At 42.0% G+C, this 14,916-nt stretch overlaps 1 protein-coding gene across 1 annotated transcript in view; it reads left to right on the forward strand.

The window, feature by feature from the left end:
* The window catches only part of LOC139748897 (S1 RNA-binding domain-containing protein 1-like), a 714,827-nt gene that overhangs the window by 678,232 nt on the left and 21,679 nt on the right, over positions 1–14,916 (forward strand). The gene's annotated exons all lie outside the window — the stretch shown is intronic.

Raw genomic sequence — 14,916 nt, forward strand, 5'->3', positions numbered from 1 at the left:
AGTGAGTGCTCAAATTACAGAGGTATAAGTTTGTTGAGTATTCCTGGTAAATTATATGGGAGGGTATTGATTGAGAGGGTGAAGGCATGTACAGAGCATCAGATTGGGGAAGAGCAGTGTGGTTTCAGAAGTGGTAGAGGATGTGTGGATCAGGTGTTTGCTTTGAAGAATGTATGTGAGAAATACTTAGAAAAGCAAATGGATTTGTATGTAGCATTTATGGATCTGGAGAAGGCATATGATAGGGTTGATAGAGATGCTCTGTGGAAGGTATTAAGAATATATGGTGTGGGAGGCAAGTTGTTAGAAGCAGTGAAAAGTTTTTATCGAGGATGTAAGGCATGTGTACGTGTAGGAAGAGAGGAAAGTGATTGGTTCTCAGTGAATGTAGTTTTGCGGCAGGGATGTGTGATGTCTCCATGGTTGTTTAATTTGTTTATGGATGGGGTTGTTAGGGAGGTGAATGCAAGAGTTTTGGAAAGAGGGGCAAGTATGAAGTCTGTTGTGGATTAGAGAGCTTGGGAAGTGAGTCAGTTGTTGTTCGCTGATGATACAGCGCTGGTGGCTGATTCATGTGAGAAACTGCAGAAGCTGGTGACTGAGTTTGGTAAAGAGTGTGAAAGCAGAAAGTTAAGAATAAATGTGAATAAGAGCAAGGTTATTAGGTACAGTAGGGTTGAGGGTCAAGTCATTTGGGAGGTAAGTTTGAATGGAGAAAAACTGGAGGAAGTAAAGTGTTTTAGATATATCTGGGAGTGGATCTGGCAGTGGATGGAACCATGGAAGCGGAAGTGAATCATAGGGTGGGGGAGGGGGCAAAAATCCTGGGAGCCTTGAAGAATGTGTGGAAGTCGAGAACATTATCTCGGAAAGCAAAAATGGGTATGTTTGAAGGAATAGTGGTTCCAGCAATGTTGTATGGTTGCGAGGCGTGGGCTATGGATAGAGTGGTGCGCATTAGGATGGATATGCTGGAAATGAGATGTTTGAGGACAATGTGTGGTGTGAGGTGGTTTGATCGAGTAAGTAACGTAAGGGTAAGAGAGATGTGTGGAAATAAAAATAGCATGGTTGAGAGAGCAGAAGAGGCTGTTTTGAAATGGTTTGGGCACATGGAGAGAATGAGTGATGAAAGATTGACCAAGAGGATATATGTGTCGGAGGTGGAGGGAACGAGGAGAAGTGGGAGACCAAATTGGAGGTGGAGAGATGGAGTGAAAAAGATTTTGTGTGATCGGGGCCTGAACATGCAGGAGGGTGAAAGGAGGGCAAGGAATAGAGTGAATTGGATCGATGTGGTATACCGGGGTTGACGTGCTGTCAGTGGATTGAATCAGGGCATATGAAGCGTCTGAGGTAAACCATGGAAAGCTGTGTAGGTATGTATATTTGCGTGTGTGGACGTATGTATATACATGTGTATGGGGGTGGTTTGGGCCATTTCTTTCGTCTGTTTCCTTGCGCTACCTGCAAATGCGGGAGACAGCGACAAAGCAAAGAAAAAAATATATATATATATTTGCAGTAGCAGTACTCCTGAAACAGGATTGTGGGAGTATGTGATAGAATGTAAGAAAGTAAATTCTCGATAATATGGGTAAAACTTAAAGTTGATGATATATATATATATATAATATATATATATATATATTTTTTTTTTTTTTTTTTTTTTTTTTTTTTTATACTTTGTCGCTGTCTCCCGCGTTTGCGAGGTAGCGCAAGGAAACAGACGAAAGAAATGGCCCAACCCCCCCCATACACATGTACATACACACGTCCACACACGCAAATATACATACCTACACAGCTTTCCATGGTTTACCCCAGACGCTTCACATGCCTTGATTCAATCCACTGACAGCACGTCAACCCCTGTATACCACATCGCTCCAATTCACTCTATTCCTTGCCCTCCTTTCACCCTCCTGCATGTTCAGGCCCCGATCACACAAAATCCTTTTCACTCCATCTTTCCACCTCCAATTTGGTCTCCCTCTTCTCCTCGTTCCCTCCACCTCCGACACATATATCCTCTTGGTCAATCTTTCCTCACTCATTCTCTCCATGTGCCCAAACCACTTCAAAACACCCTCTTCTGCTCTCTCAACCACGCTCTTTTTATTTCCACACATCTCTCTTACCCTTACGTTACTTACTCGATCAAACCACCTCACACCACACATTGTCCTCAAACATCTCATTTCCAGCACATCCATCCTCCTACGCACAACTCTATCCATAGCCCACGCCTCGCAACCATACAACATTGTTGGAACTACTATTCCTTCAAACATACCCATTTTTGCTTTCCGGGATAATGTTCTCGACTTCCACACATTTTTCAAGGCTCCCAAAATTTTCGCCCCCTCCCCCACCCTATGATCCACTTCCGCTTCCATGGTTCCATCCGCTGACAGATCCACTCCCAGATATCTAAAACACTTCACTTCCTCCAGCCTCTCACCATTCAAACTCACCTCCCAATTGACTTGACCCTCAACCCTACTGTACCTAATAACCTTGCTCTTATTGACATTTACTCTTAACTTTCTTCTTCCACACACTTTACCAAACTCCGTCACCAGCTTCTGCAGTTTCTCACATGAATCCGCCACCAGCGCTGTATCATCAGCGAACAACAACTGACTCACTTCCCAAGCTCTCTCATCCCCAACAGACTTCATACTTGCCCCTCTTTCCAAAACTCTTGCATTTACCTCCCTAACAACCCCATCCATAAACAAATTAAACAACCATGGAGACATGACACACCCCTGCCGCAAACCTACATTCACTGAGAACCAATCACTTTCCTCTCTTCCTACACGTACACATGCCTTACATCCTCGATAAAAACTTTTCACTGCTTCTAACAACTTTCCTCCCACACCATATATTCTTAATACCTTCCACAGAGCATCTCTATCAACTCTATCATATATATATATATCATATATATATATATATATATATCTATATATATATATATATATATATATATATATATATATATATAGTATGAGAAGAAAGATCATGAGAGGCAAGTGTTTTGGGAGCAGCTGAATGAGTGTGTTATTGGTTTTGATGCACGAGAGAGGGTTATAGTGATGGGTGATTTGAATGCAAAGGTGAGTAATGTGGCAGTTGAGGGAATAATTGGTATACATGGGGTGTTCAGTGTTGTAAATGGAAATGGTGAAGAGCTTGTAGATTTATGTGCTGAAAAAGGACTGGTGATTGGTAATACCTGGTTTAAAAAGTGAGATATACATAAGTATACGTATGTAAGTAGGAGAGATGGCCAGAGAGCGTTATTGGATTACGTGTTAATTGACAGGCTCGCGAAAGAGAGGCTTTTGGATGTTAATGTGCTGAGAGGTGCAACTGGAGGGATGTCTGATCATTATCTTGTGGAAGCTAAGGTGAAGATTTGTATGGGTTTTCAGAAAAGAAGAGTGAATGTTGGGGTGAAGAGGGTGGTGAGAGTAAGTGAGCTTGGAAAGGAGACTTGTGTGAGGAAGTACCAGGAGAGACTGAGTACAGAATGGAAAAAGGTGAGAACAATGGAAGTAAGGGGAGTGGGGGAGGAATGGGATGTATTTAGGGAATCACTGATGGATTGCACAAAAGATGCTTGTGGCATGAGAAGAGTGCGAGGTGGGTTGATTAGAAAGGGTAGTGAGTGGTGGGATGAAGAAGTAAGATTATTAGTGAAAGAGAAGAGAGAGGCATTTGGACGATTTTTGCAGGGAAAAAATGCAGTTGAGTGGGAGATGTATAAAAGAAAGAGACAGGAGGTCAAGAGAAAGGTGCAAGAGGTGAAAAATAGGGCAAATGAGAGTTGGGGTGAGAGAGTATCATTAAATTTTAGGGAGAATAAAAAGATGTTTTGGAAGGAGTTAAATAAAGTGCGTAAGACAAGGGAGCAAATAGGAACTTCAGTGAAAGGGGCTAATGGGGAGGTGATATCAAGTAGTGATGATGTGAGAAGGAGATGGAGTGAGTATTTTGAAGGTTTGTTGAATGTGTTTGATGATAGAGTGGCAGATATAGGGTGTTTTGGTCGAGGTGGTGTGCAAAGTGAGAGGGTTAGGGAAAATGATTTGGTAAAGAGAGAAGAGGTAGTAAAAGCTTTGCGGAAGATGAAAGCCGGCAAGACAGCAGGTTTGGATGGTATTGCAGTGGAATTTATTAAAAAAGGGGGTGACTGTATTTTTGACTGGTTTGTAAGGTTATTCAATGTATGTATGACTCATGGTGAGGTGCCTGGGGATTAGCGGAATTCGTGCATAGTGCCATTGTACAAAGGCAAAGGGGATAAGAGTGAGTGCTCAAATTACAGAGGTATAAGTTTGTTGAGTATTCCTGGTAAATTATATGGGAGGGTATTGATTGAGAGGGTGAAGGCATGTACAGAGCATCAGATTGGGGAAGAGCAGTGTGGTTTCAGAAGTGGTAGAGGATGTGTGGATCAGGTGTTTGCTTTGAAGAATGTATGTGAGAAATACTTAGAAAAGCAAATGGATTTGTATGTAGCATTTATGGATCTGGAGAAGGCATATGATAGGGTTGATAGAGATGCTCTGTGGAAGGTATTAAGAATATATGGTGTGGGAGGCAAGTTGTTAGAAGCAGTGAAAAGTTTTTATCGAGGATGTAAGGCATGTGTACGTGTAGGAAGAGAGGAAAGTGATTGGTGAATGTGAATGTAGTTTTGCGGCAGGGGTGTGTGATGTCTCCATGGTTGTTTAATTTGTTTATGGATGGGGTTGTTAGGGAGGTGAATGCAAGAGTTTTGGAAAGAGGGGCAAGTATGAAGTCTGTTGTGGATTAGAGAGCTTGGGAAGTGAGTCAGTTGTTGTTCGCTGATGATACAGCGCTGGTGGCTGATTCATGTGAGAAACTTAAGAAGCTGGTGACTGAGTTTGGTAAAGAGTGTGAAAGCAGAAAGTTAAGAATAAATGTGAATACGAGCAAGGTTATTAGGTACAGTAGGGTTGAGGGTCAAGTCAATTGGGAGGTAAGTTTGAATGGAGAAAAACTGGAGGAAGTAAAGTGTTTTAGATATATCTGGGAGTGGATCTGGCAGCGGATGGAACCATGGAAGCGGAAGTGAATCATAGGGTGGGGGAGGGGGCAAATATCCTGGGAGCCTTGAAGAATGTGTGGAAGTCGAGAACATTATCTCGGAAAGCAAAAATGGGTATGTTTGAAGGAATAGTGGTTCCAACAATGTTGTATGGTTGCGAGGCGTGGGCTATGGATAGTGTTGTGCGCAGGAGGGTGGATTTGCTGGAAATGAGATGTTTGAGGACAATGTGTGGTGTGAGGTGGTTTGATCGAGTAAGTAATGTAAGGGTAAGAGAGATGTGTGGAAATAAAAAGAGCGTGGTTGAGAGAGCGGAAGAGGGTGTTTTGAAATGTTTTGTGCACATGGAGAGAATGAGTGAGGAAAGATTGACCGAGAGGATATTTGTGTCGAAGGTGGAGGGAACGAGGAGAAGTGGGAGACCAAATTGGAGGTGGAAAGATGGAGTGAAAAAGATTTTGTGTGATCGGGGCCTGAACATGCAGGAGGGTGAAAGGAAGGCAAGGAATAGAGTGAATTGGATCGATGTGGTATACTTGGGTTGACATGCTGTCAGTGGATTGAGTCAGGGCATGTGAAGCGTCTGGGGTAAACCATGGAAAGTTGTGTGGGGCCTGGATGTGGAAAGGGAGCTGTGGTTTCGGGCATTATTGCGTGACAGCTGGAGACTGATTGAGAACGAATGGTGCCTTTGTTGTCTTTTCGTAGTGCTACCTCGCACACATGAGGGGGGAGGGGGATGGTATTCCATGTGTGGCGAGGTGGAGAATGAAAAGATGTTCTGGAAGGAGGTAGATAAAGTGCGTAAGACAAGGGAGCAAATGAGAACTTCAGTGAAGGGCGCAAATGGGGAGGTGATAACAAGTAGTGGTGATGTGAGAAAGAGATGGAGTGAGTATTTTGAAGGTTTGTTGAATGTGTTTGATGATAGAGTGGCAGATTTAGGTTGTTTTGGTCGAGGTGGTGTGCAAAGTGAGAGGGTTAGGGAAAATGATTTGGTAAAGAGAGAAGAGGTAGTAAAAGCTTTGCAAAAGATGAAAGCCAGCAAGGCAACAGGTTTGGATGGTATTGCAGTGGAATTTATTAAAAAAGAGGGTGACTGTATTATTGACTGGTTGGTAAAGTTATTTAATGTATGTATGACTCATGGTGAGGTGCCTGAGGATTGGCAGAATGTGTGCATAGTGCCATTGTACAAAGGCAAAGGGGATAAGAGTGAGTGCTCATATTTCAGAGGTATAAGTTTGTTGAGTATTCCTGGTAAATTATATGGGTGGGTATTGATTGAGAGGGTGAAGGCATATACAGAGCATCAGATTGGGGAAGAGCAGTGTGGTTTCAGAAGTGGTAGAGGATGTGTGGATCAGGTGTTTGCTTTGAAGAATGTATGTGAGAAATACTTAGAAAAGCAAATGGATTTGTATGTAGCATTTATGGATCTGGAGAAGGCATATGATAGAGTTGATAGAGATGCTCTGTGGAAGGTATTAAGAATATATGGTGTGGGAGGCAAGTTGTTAGAAGCAGTGAAAAGTTTTTATCGAGGATGTAAGGCATGTGTACGTGTAGGAAGAGAGGAAAGTGATTGGTTCTCAGTGAATGTAGGTTTGCGGCAGGGATGTGTGATGTCTCCATGGTTGTTTAATTTGTTTATGGATGGGGTTGTTAGGGAGGTGAATGCAAGAGTTTTGGAAAGAGGGGCAAGTATGAAGTCTGTTGTGGATGAGAGAGCTTGGGAAGTGAGTCAGTTGTTGTTCGCTGATGATACAGCGCTGGTGGTTGATTCATGTGAGAAACTGCAGAAGCTGGTGACTGAGTTTGGTAAAGTGTGTGAAAGAAGAAAGTTAAGAGTAAATGTGAATAAGAGCAAGGTTATTAGGTACAGTAGGGTTGAGGGTCAAGTCAATTGGGAGGTAAGTTTGAATGGAGAAAAACTGGAGGAAGTAAAGTGTTTTAGATATCTGGGAGTGGATCTGGCAGTGGATGGAACCATGGAAGCGGAAGTGAATCATACGGTGGGGGAGGGGGCGAAAGTCCTGGGAGCCTTGAAGAATGTGTGGAAGTCAAGAACATTATCTTGGAAAGCAAAAATGGGTATGTTTGAAGGAATAGTGGTTCCAACAATTTTGCATGGTTGCGAGGCCTGGGCTATGGATAGAGTTGTGCGCAGGAGGGTGGATATGATGGAAATGAGATGTTTGAGGACAATGTGTGGTGTGAGGTGGTTTGATCGAGTAAGTAACATAAGGGTAAGAGAGATGTGTGGAAATAAAAAGAGCGTGGTTGAGAGAGCAGAAGAGGGTGTTTTGAAATGGTTTGGGCACATGGAGAGAATGAGTGAGGAAAGATTGACCAAGAGGATATATGTGTCGGAGGTGGAGGGAACGAGGAGAAGTGGGAGACCGAATTGGAGGTGGAAAGATGGAGTGAAAAAGATTTTGTGTGATCGGGGCCTGAACATGCAGGAGGGTGAAAGGATGGCAAGGAATAGAGTGAATTGGATCTATGTTGTATACCGGGGTTGACGTGCTGTCAGTGGATTGAATCAGGGCTTGTGAAGCGTTTGGGGTAAACCATGGAAAGCTGTGTAGGTATGTATATTTGCGTGTGTTTACGTGTATGTATATACATGTGTATGGGGGTGGGTTATGCCATTTCTTTCGTCTGTTTCCTTGCGCTACCTCGCAAATGCGGGAGACAGCGACAGAGCAAAAAAAAAAAAAAAATACATATTACCATATACGTATATATACATACGCCGACATATATACATATATACACATGTACATAACCATACTTGCTGCCTTCATCCATTCCTGTTGCCACCATGTCACACACAAAGTAGCACCCCCTCCCCCCCCCAAAAAAAAACCCCACCCCTTTTCACCCAAAGTGAGGCAGCACCAGGAACAGACAAAAAAAGGTTACACTCATGTACACTTAGTCTATATCTGTTGCATGTAATGCACCGAAACCACAGCTCCTTCTACACATCCTGGCCCCACAGACCTTTCCATGATTTATCCGAGATGCTTCACATGCCCTGGTTCAATCAATTGACGGCTTGTCAATCCCGGTATACCACATCGTTCCAATTCACTTCATTCTCAGCATGCTTCTCACCAATCTGCATGTTCAGGCTCTTATCGCTCAAAATCCTTTTCATTCCATCCTTCCACCTCCAATTTGGTCTCCCGCTTCTCCTTCCCTCCACCTTTGACACATATATCCACTCTGTCAATCTCTCCTCACTAATTCTATCCATGAGTCAAAACCATTTCAACACACTCTCTTCTGCCCCCTCAACCACACTCCCTTTATTACCACACATCTCTCTTACCCCCCCCCCCCATCACGTATTTGATCAAACCACCACACACCACATATTGTCCCCAAACCTTTCATTTCCAACACATTTACCCTCCTCTGCAGAACCATGCCTCGCAACCATATAACATTGTTGGAACCACTTTTCCGTCAAACATACCCACCTTTGCTCTCTGAGATAACATTTTCGCCTTCCACACATTCCTCAACACTCCCAAAACCTTCGCTCTCTGCCCCACCCTATGACTCACTTCCGCTTCCATGGTTCCATCTGCTGCTAAGTCCACTCCCAAATATCCAAAACACTCCACTTCCTCCAGTTATTTTCCATTTAAACTTACCTCCCAACTAACTTGTCCCTCAACAGTACTGAACCTAATAACCCAGCTCCTACTCACACCCACACTCAACTTTCCTCTTTCACACACTTTACCAAACTCAGTCACCAACTTCTGTAGTTTCTCAACCGAATCATCCACCAGCACTCTATCATCAGCGAACAACAACTGACTCACTTCCTAAGCCCTCTCATCTGCAACAGACTACACACTCACCCCTCTCTCCAAAACTCCTGCATTCACCTCCCCAACCACCCCATCCATAGACAAACTAAACAACCATGGAGACGTCGCGCACTCCTGCCACTAGCCGACATTCACTGGAAACCAAATACTTTCCTCTCTTCCTACTCGTACACATGCCTTACATCCTTGATAAAAACTTTTCACTGCTTCTAGCAACATATGTCCCACACCATGTAATCTTAAAACCTTCCACAAAGCATCTCTATCCACCCTATCTTATATCTTCTCCAGATCCATAAATGCTACATACAAATTCTTCAAAGCAAACACCTGATCCACACATCCTCTGCCAACTTCTGAAACCACACTGCTCTTCCCCAATCTGATGCTCTGTACATGCCTTCACCCTCTCAATCAATACCCTCCCATACAATTCCCCAGGAATACTCAACAAACTTACGCCCCTGTAATTTGAACATTCACCTCTATCCCCTTTGCCTTTGTACAATGGCACAATGCATGCATTCTGCCAATCATCAGGCACTTCATCATGATCCATACATACATTGAATATCCTTACCAACCAATCAGCAACACAGTCACCCCTTTTTTAATAAATTCCACTGCAATACCATGCAAACCCACTGCCTTGCCGGTTTCATCTTCTGCAAAGCTTTCACTACCTCTTCTCTGTTCACCAAACTATTCTCCCTGACCCTCTCACTTCGCACACCACCCCGACCAAAACAACCTATATCTGCCACTCTATCATCAGACACATTCAACAAACCTTCAAAATGCTCACTCTATTTCCTTCTCACTTCATCACTACTTGTTATTACCTCCCCATTAGCCCCATTTACCGATGTTTCCATTTGTTCTTGTCTTATGCACTTTATTTACCTCCTTCGAAAACATCTTATTTTCCCTAAAATCTAATGATACTCTCTCACCCCAACTCTTATTTGCCCTCTTTTTCACCTCTTGTACCTTTCTCTTGACCTCCTGCCACTTTCTTTTATACATCTCTCAGTCTTTTGCACCACTTCCATGCAAAAATTGTCCAAATGCCTCTCTCTTCCTTTTCACTAAAAATCTTACTTCTTCATCCCACCATTTACTACTCTTTCTAATCTGCCCATCTCCCACCTTTCTCATGCCAATTGCATCATTTGGACAGGCCATCCCTAAATACATTCCATTCCTCCCACACTTCCCTCACATCATTTGCTCTCACCTTTTGCCATTCTGCACTCAATCTCTCCTGGTACTTCCTCACACAAGCCTCCTTTCCAAGCTCACTTACTCTTACTACTCTCTTCTCCCCAACATTCACTCTCCTTTTTTGAACACCTCTACAAATCTTTACCTTTGCCTCCACAAAATAGTGATCAGTCATCCCTCCCGTTGCCCCTCTGAGCACATTAACATCCAAAAGTCTCTCTTTTACACATCTATCATATAACACATAACCCAATGACACCCTCTGGCCATCTCTCCTACTCACATGCGTATACATATGTATATCTCTTTTTTGAACACAAATCTGCAAGCTCTTCACCATTTCCATTTACAACACTGAACACCCCATGTACACCAATTATACCCTCAATTGCCATATTACTCACTGCATTTAAATCACCCATCACTATAAACTCATTTCGTGCATCAAAGCTGCTAACACACTCACTCAGCTGCTCACGAAACATTTGTCTCTCATAATCTTTCCTCTCATGACCGGGTGCATAGGCACCAATGATCAAAACTCTGAGGTCGATGAGAGGTAATGGATTAAAACTTAGAAGTCAGTGAGTTTACCTAGACCATATGAAATGTTTCTTTACCTGTGGTATTATTGATGCATGGAATAAGCTCTCAGAAAAATGTTGTTCAGAGCAACACCCTTGATATCTTCAAAATTAAGCTTGTTCATCACATGTCATTCTGCGACATTGTTTACTCAGTCATCATAACACAGCGGTATACCATGCAACCTTCTCAGCTACTGATCTGTCCCAGGCCATGCTGTGGTAACATACCAACATTGTTTAACCCATATCACCTTGTTTGGGAGTCAATAAGAATTATTGTATCATTTTTCAACATTAGGAATAATATAGGCATGGTGATTCAAGAGGCTGGAGCTCAGTTTTATCCTTACTGTGTCTTTATAACAAAAAGTGAAGTGATGCATGTCATTGGTGTTGTGATGCATGATACTTTCATGCTAATTTATCCTTATGACTTATAAAGAAAAATGTTCAGGCCAATTACTCTTGCAAAGTATTTTTTCTACCTCTCTTCTGTCTGGTGTATGCTGGAGGAAGTGGAGGGTGAGGAGAGAGCTTTTGCTTTGCTATACTTTTCTGTGGGTTTCAAGGAGGCTTTTAAGTAGTGTTAAGGCCAGACCACCTCACTTGAACCTTGGGGTCTGTGTATATATGTAACTCGTCTTTGCAACTTGACTGAAGGTTGGAATGGTCTTGGTGTAGTTACAGTCAAGGTCTTTTCAGGCTTTCCAACCACAAAAATATATTTCCGGAAGATAACATGTCTGGGGTTAAGTTCTTTCCAATCCAGAATTTGAGAAGAGTAAACATATATGTTTTGAATACCCATGTACTGTTTCTTTGAAGGCTACTGTTGAAGAGCTTCATGGTTTTACATCCAAGATCAGCAAGGAGAACCCATTTTTTTGGTTCACTCAGGCAATTTGAAACCCATCTGTGATCAATCAAAAGACTGGTCTTGTTGGTTCAACCAGGCCAATATGTCAGATCCATAATGTGAAAGGGTACTGCCACACTGGCCTTTCTGAGGAAACTTTACCAGGTAGAGTTTTACAGAAATCTCTGGCATTCCTCAACACTTTATCAAATAGTACCTTGGTCTAGACAGTAAGGATCAACTTCTGAACATTGGGCTTACTTCCTGCAAGTTGGAGGATTGCCTATGTGCCATGGGATAGTCTTAAAGTATTTTCATGGTCATCATTTTTCTTTGAGTTGAAGTCTTTTTCTCACCCTGTGCCTCTATGCTGTTATACTGTTATAGTTCATGGGACAACTGACCCTGGAGAAAAAGTTAGTTTTGAAGAGTAAAAAAAGTCTCTCCAGGGTGGTGTCCTACAAGGAATTTTTTGGTTTTTATGGTGCCTTTGTCTCTCTTTCAAAAAAGAAACCCTCTTAAGTGACAGTAGTCACTGTTGGGATGAGTCCTTGTTCCAAGGAATATGAAGTGGTCAGCATGGTGCAGCTGGACAGCCAGTAAGATGAGGGATGATGACTGCTAGTTGGAGGTGAGGGAACCTGGAGCACGTCAAAGCTGCAACCACTAAGTATGTGGTTAGTGAAGGGTGAGAATGTTAGCCTCACCAGATGGTAGGGGATTGAAGTCTGACCCTGTAGAACATGCAAATTTGCCCATAACCCAAGAAAATATAGTTTATGGGCAGGAAAATCTTGCCCCTCTCAGTTGCTTGACCATTATGATAGGATTGTTGAAGCTCAGGGAAAACAAAGAAAATACTGACATGATTTACACATACTTTATCAAAGCATTTGACAAATGTGATCAAGGTGTCATTGCACATAAGATGTGAAAGATGGGAAAAATTGGGAGATGAATATACAACTTTATAGCTGATAGATCACAACACATATTTGTAAACCATATCTCGAAGTGCTTCCTTAGTAAAAAAAAAACTCATTGTGCCAAAGAACTGTACTTGCACCCCCTCTTCCTCATTCTTGTATCTTTCATTTGATTCGAACACAAGCCACTATTCCATATCATTTGTGGATGATACAAGAATAAGTATGAAAATCACATCACTAGATGATGCCAAAGGCTACAAAGTGAATTGAGTGAAGTCTTTAACTGAGCAACCAAAAACAACAATGGAGGTAAATTTCAACTCCGGTATGGGGAAAATGAAGAAATCAAAAACAAGACAGAATACCAGAGAGACGCAGATACTGTCATAAACCAGATGAATAAATGGACCTGAGAGTAATGTGTCTATAAACCTAACTTTAAGCAAACACAACATAACAGTTACCTCATAGAGAAGGATGGCAGGATGAATTCTGCAGACCTTCAAGACAAGGGAGGAAACACCGGTGGTGATATTATTCAAGGCACTAATTTTTTCATGAATTGAATATTATTGTGTTCTAACATCGCCCTACAAGGTGGGTGAAATTGCAGATTTGAAAAGTGTCCAGAGATCAAAAACAGTCCATATCAATATGATAAGGAAACCAAATTACTAGGAACATAAAATCACTGAGGTTATACTCCCTGTAGTGCAAATGGGAGAAATATGTCATCCTATATACCTGGAAAATCATAGAAGGTATGGCTCCAAAGCTTCTTTCAGAAATAACATCCTACTCGTACAACAGGCATGGAAGACTGTAAAATACTACTTCTGAAATCCAAAGGTGCAATATGCATGAAAAGGGAGAATGCCTTAAACATTTGGGGCCCAAGATTCTTCAACATCTTGCCATCTACGATCAAAAACAGCTTGGGATATATGATGAAGTTCAAGAGTGCAGTGGACAAGTACAGGTACACCATCGATTTTCTGGCAACTTATGGTTCAGTACATCCTTTAGCCTGGACAGAATTATGTGAGGGAATTTGAAATTACCATGGCCACCAGACTAGTTTACTGGGTGGCCACAGATGGCGTTGTGTGTAGGATGCGCTTATTTACATTCTGTACACTGCACTTGTTGGTGGTGGTACCACAATTCTGTGATATTCTTAGCTTATTTTGCTTAAATTCAACCCTAACTATGGCTTCTAAGATATATGAGAGTGTCATTCGTGGTGTCAGATGTAAATGCCAGTCCATATTGATCCAAGATAAAGTAGAATTGTTGAAAAAAATGGACCGTGGTGTTTCAGTGTGTAAGCTGTGTGACAACTACTGCATTGGTTCATCAACTGTTTATGATATAAAGAAGCAAAAGGAGAAAATATTGATATTCTATGCAGACAGCGATTCCAAGAAGCAAATGACAGTTAGAAAAATTATGAAAGACGGTAAGAGTAAGGAGCATGATCAAGTGATGATGGAATGGTTTCGACAGCATCAGAGTGATGGAGTGGACTTTTCAGGTAGCATGGTAATGGACCAGGCTTAGTTGTTCCATAAAGAACTTAAATTACAACATGAGTGTGACTATAGTGAAGGATGGCTTCAAAGATTCAAGAAATGTCAAGGAATTTCCATGAATAAAGTGTGAGGAGTAAAGCGGTCTACAAACCACGGAGGAGCTGTTGAGTATGTTGATGAAGTTGCAAAACTCGTAGCTGATGAGCACCTCAGTCCTGAACAGGTGTATTATGTAGATGAAACTGCATTATTCTGGCAATGCACACCTAGGAAAACACTAAAAACAGAAGACAAAGAAGACCCCACAAGATTCAAACAATTTAAGGACAGACTTACCATCTTCGGGTACTCAAACATTTGATATTTGTTTAATTTAAATTTCTAGCCATCCATGATATACTTTAGACATATGGACGATGTATTATTAGTGGGTTAGAGGTGTGTTGACGAATCATTATTACATGACCACAGTTGGTGCGGCAAAATGGTTAATCCAGCAAGGCATTGGAACCAAAAGTGCCAGAAAATTGGTGGTGTACCTGTACTTACAAACTGTACAAGACCAACCAGGCTGTGGGAACTATGTGGGCATGAGAGCAGCAGCTTCCAACAGCTTGGTTGACCAGTGACCTAATCCCACAGCCTGGGGCCTTCCGTGAGCTTTGGGGGTGAAAGTCTAGAAAGACTTTACAAGGTATCATACCATGAAATATTTTGTGGGATACTATCCCCAAGAAAAAGTTTTTTATTCTTTATAATTCACTTTTTTGCTCTGAGCCTGAGAGTCTAGCTTGTCTTTGTAGACTTTATGCAATGTGAAGGCAGATTACAGCTCAATGTATGGAAGT

Source organism: Panulirus ornatus, chromosome 6 (genome assembly GCF_036320965.1).
Source record: "Panulirus ornatus isolate Po-2019 chromosome 6, ASM3632096v1, whole genome shotgun sequence".
Classification (NCBI taxonomy): domain Eukaryota; kingdom Metazoa; phylum Arthropoda; class Malacostraca; order Decapoda; family Palinuridae; genus Panulirus; species Panulirus ornatus.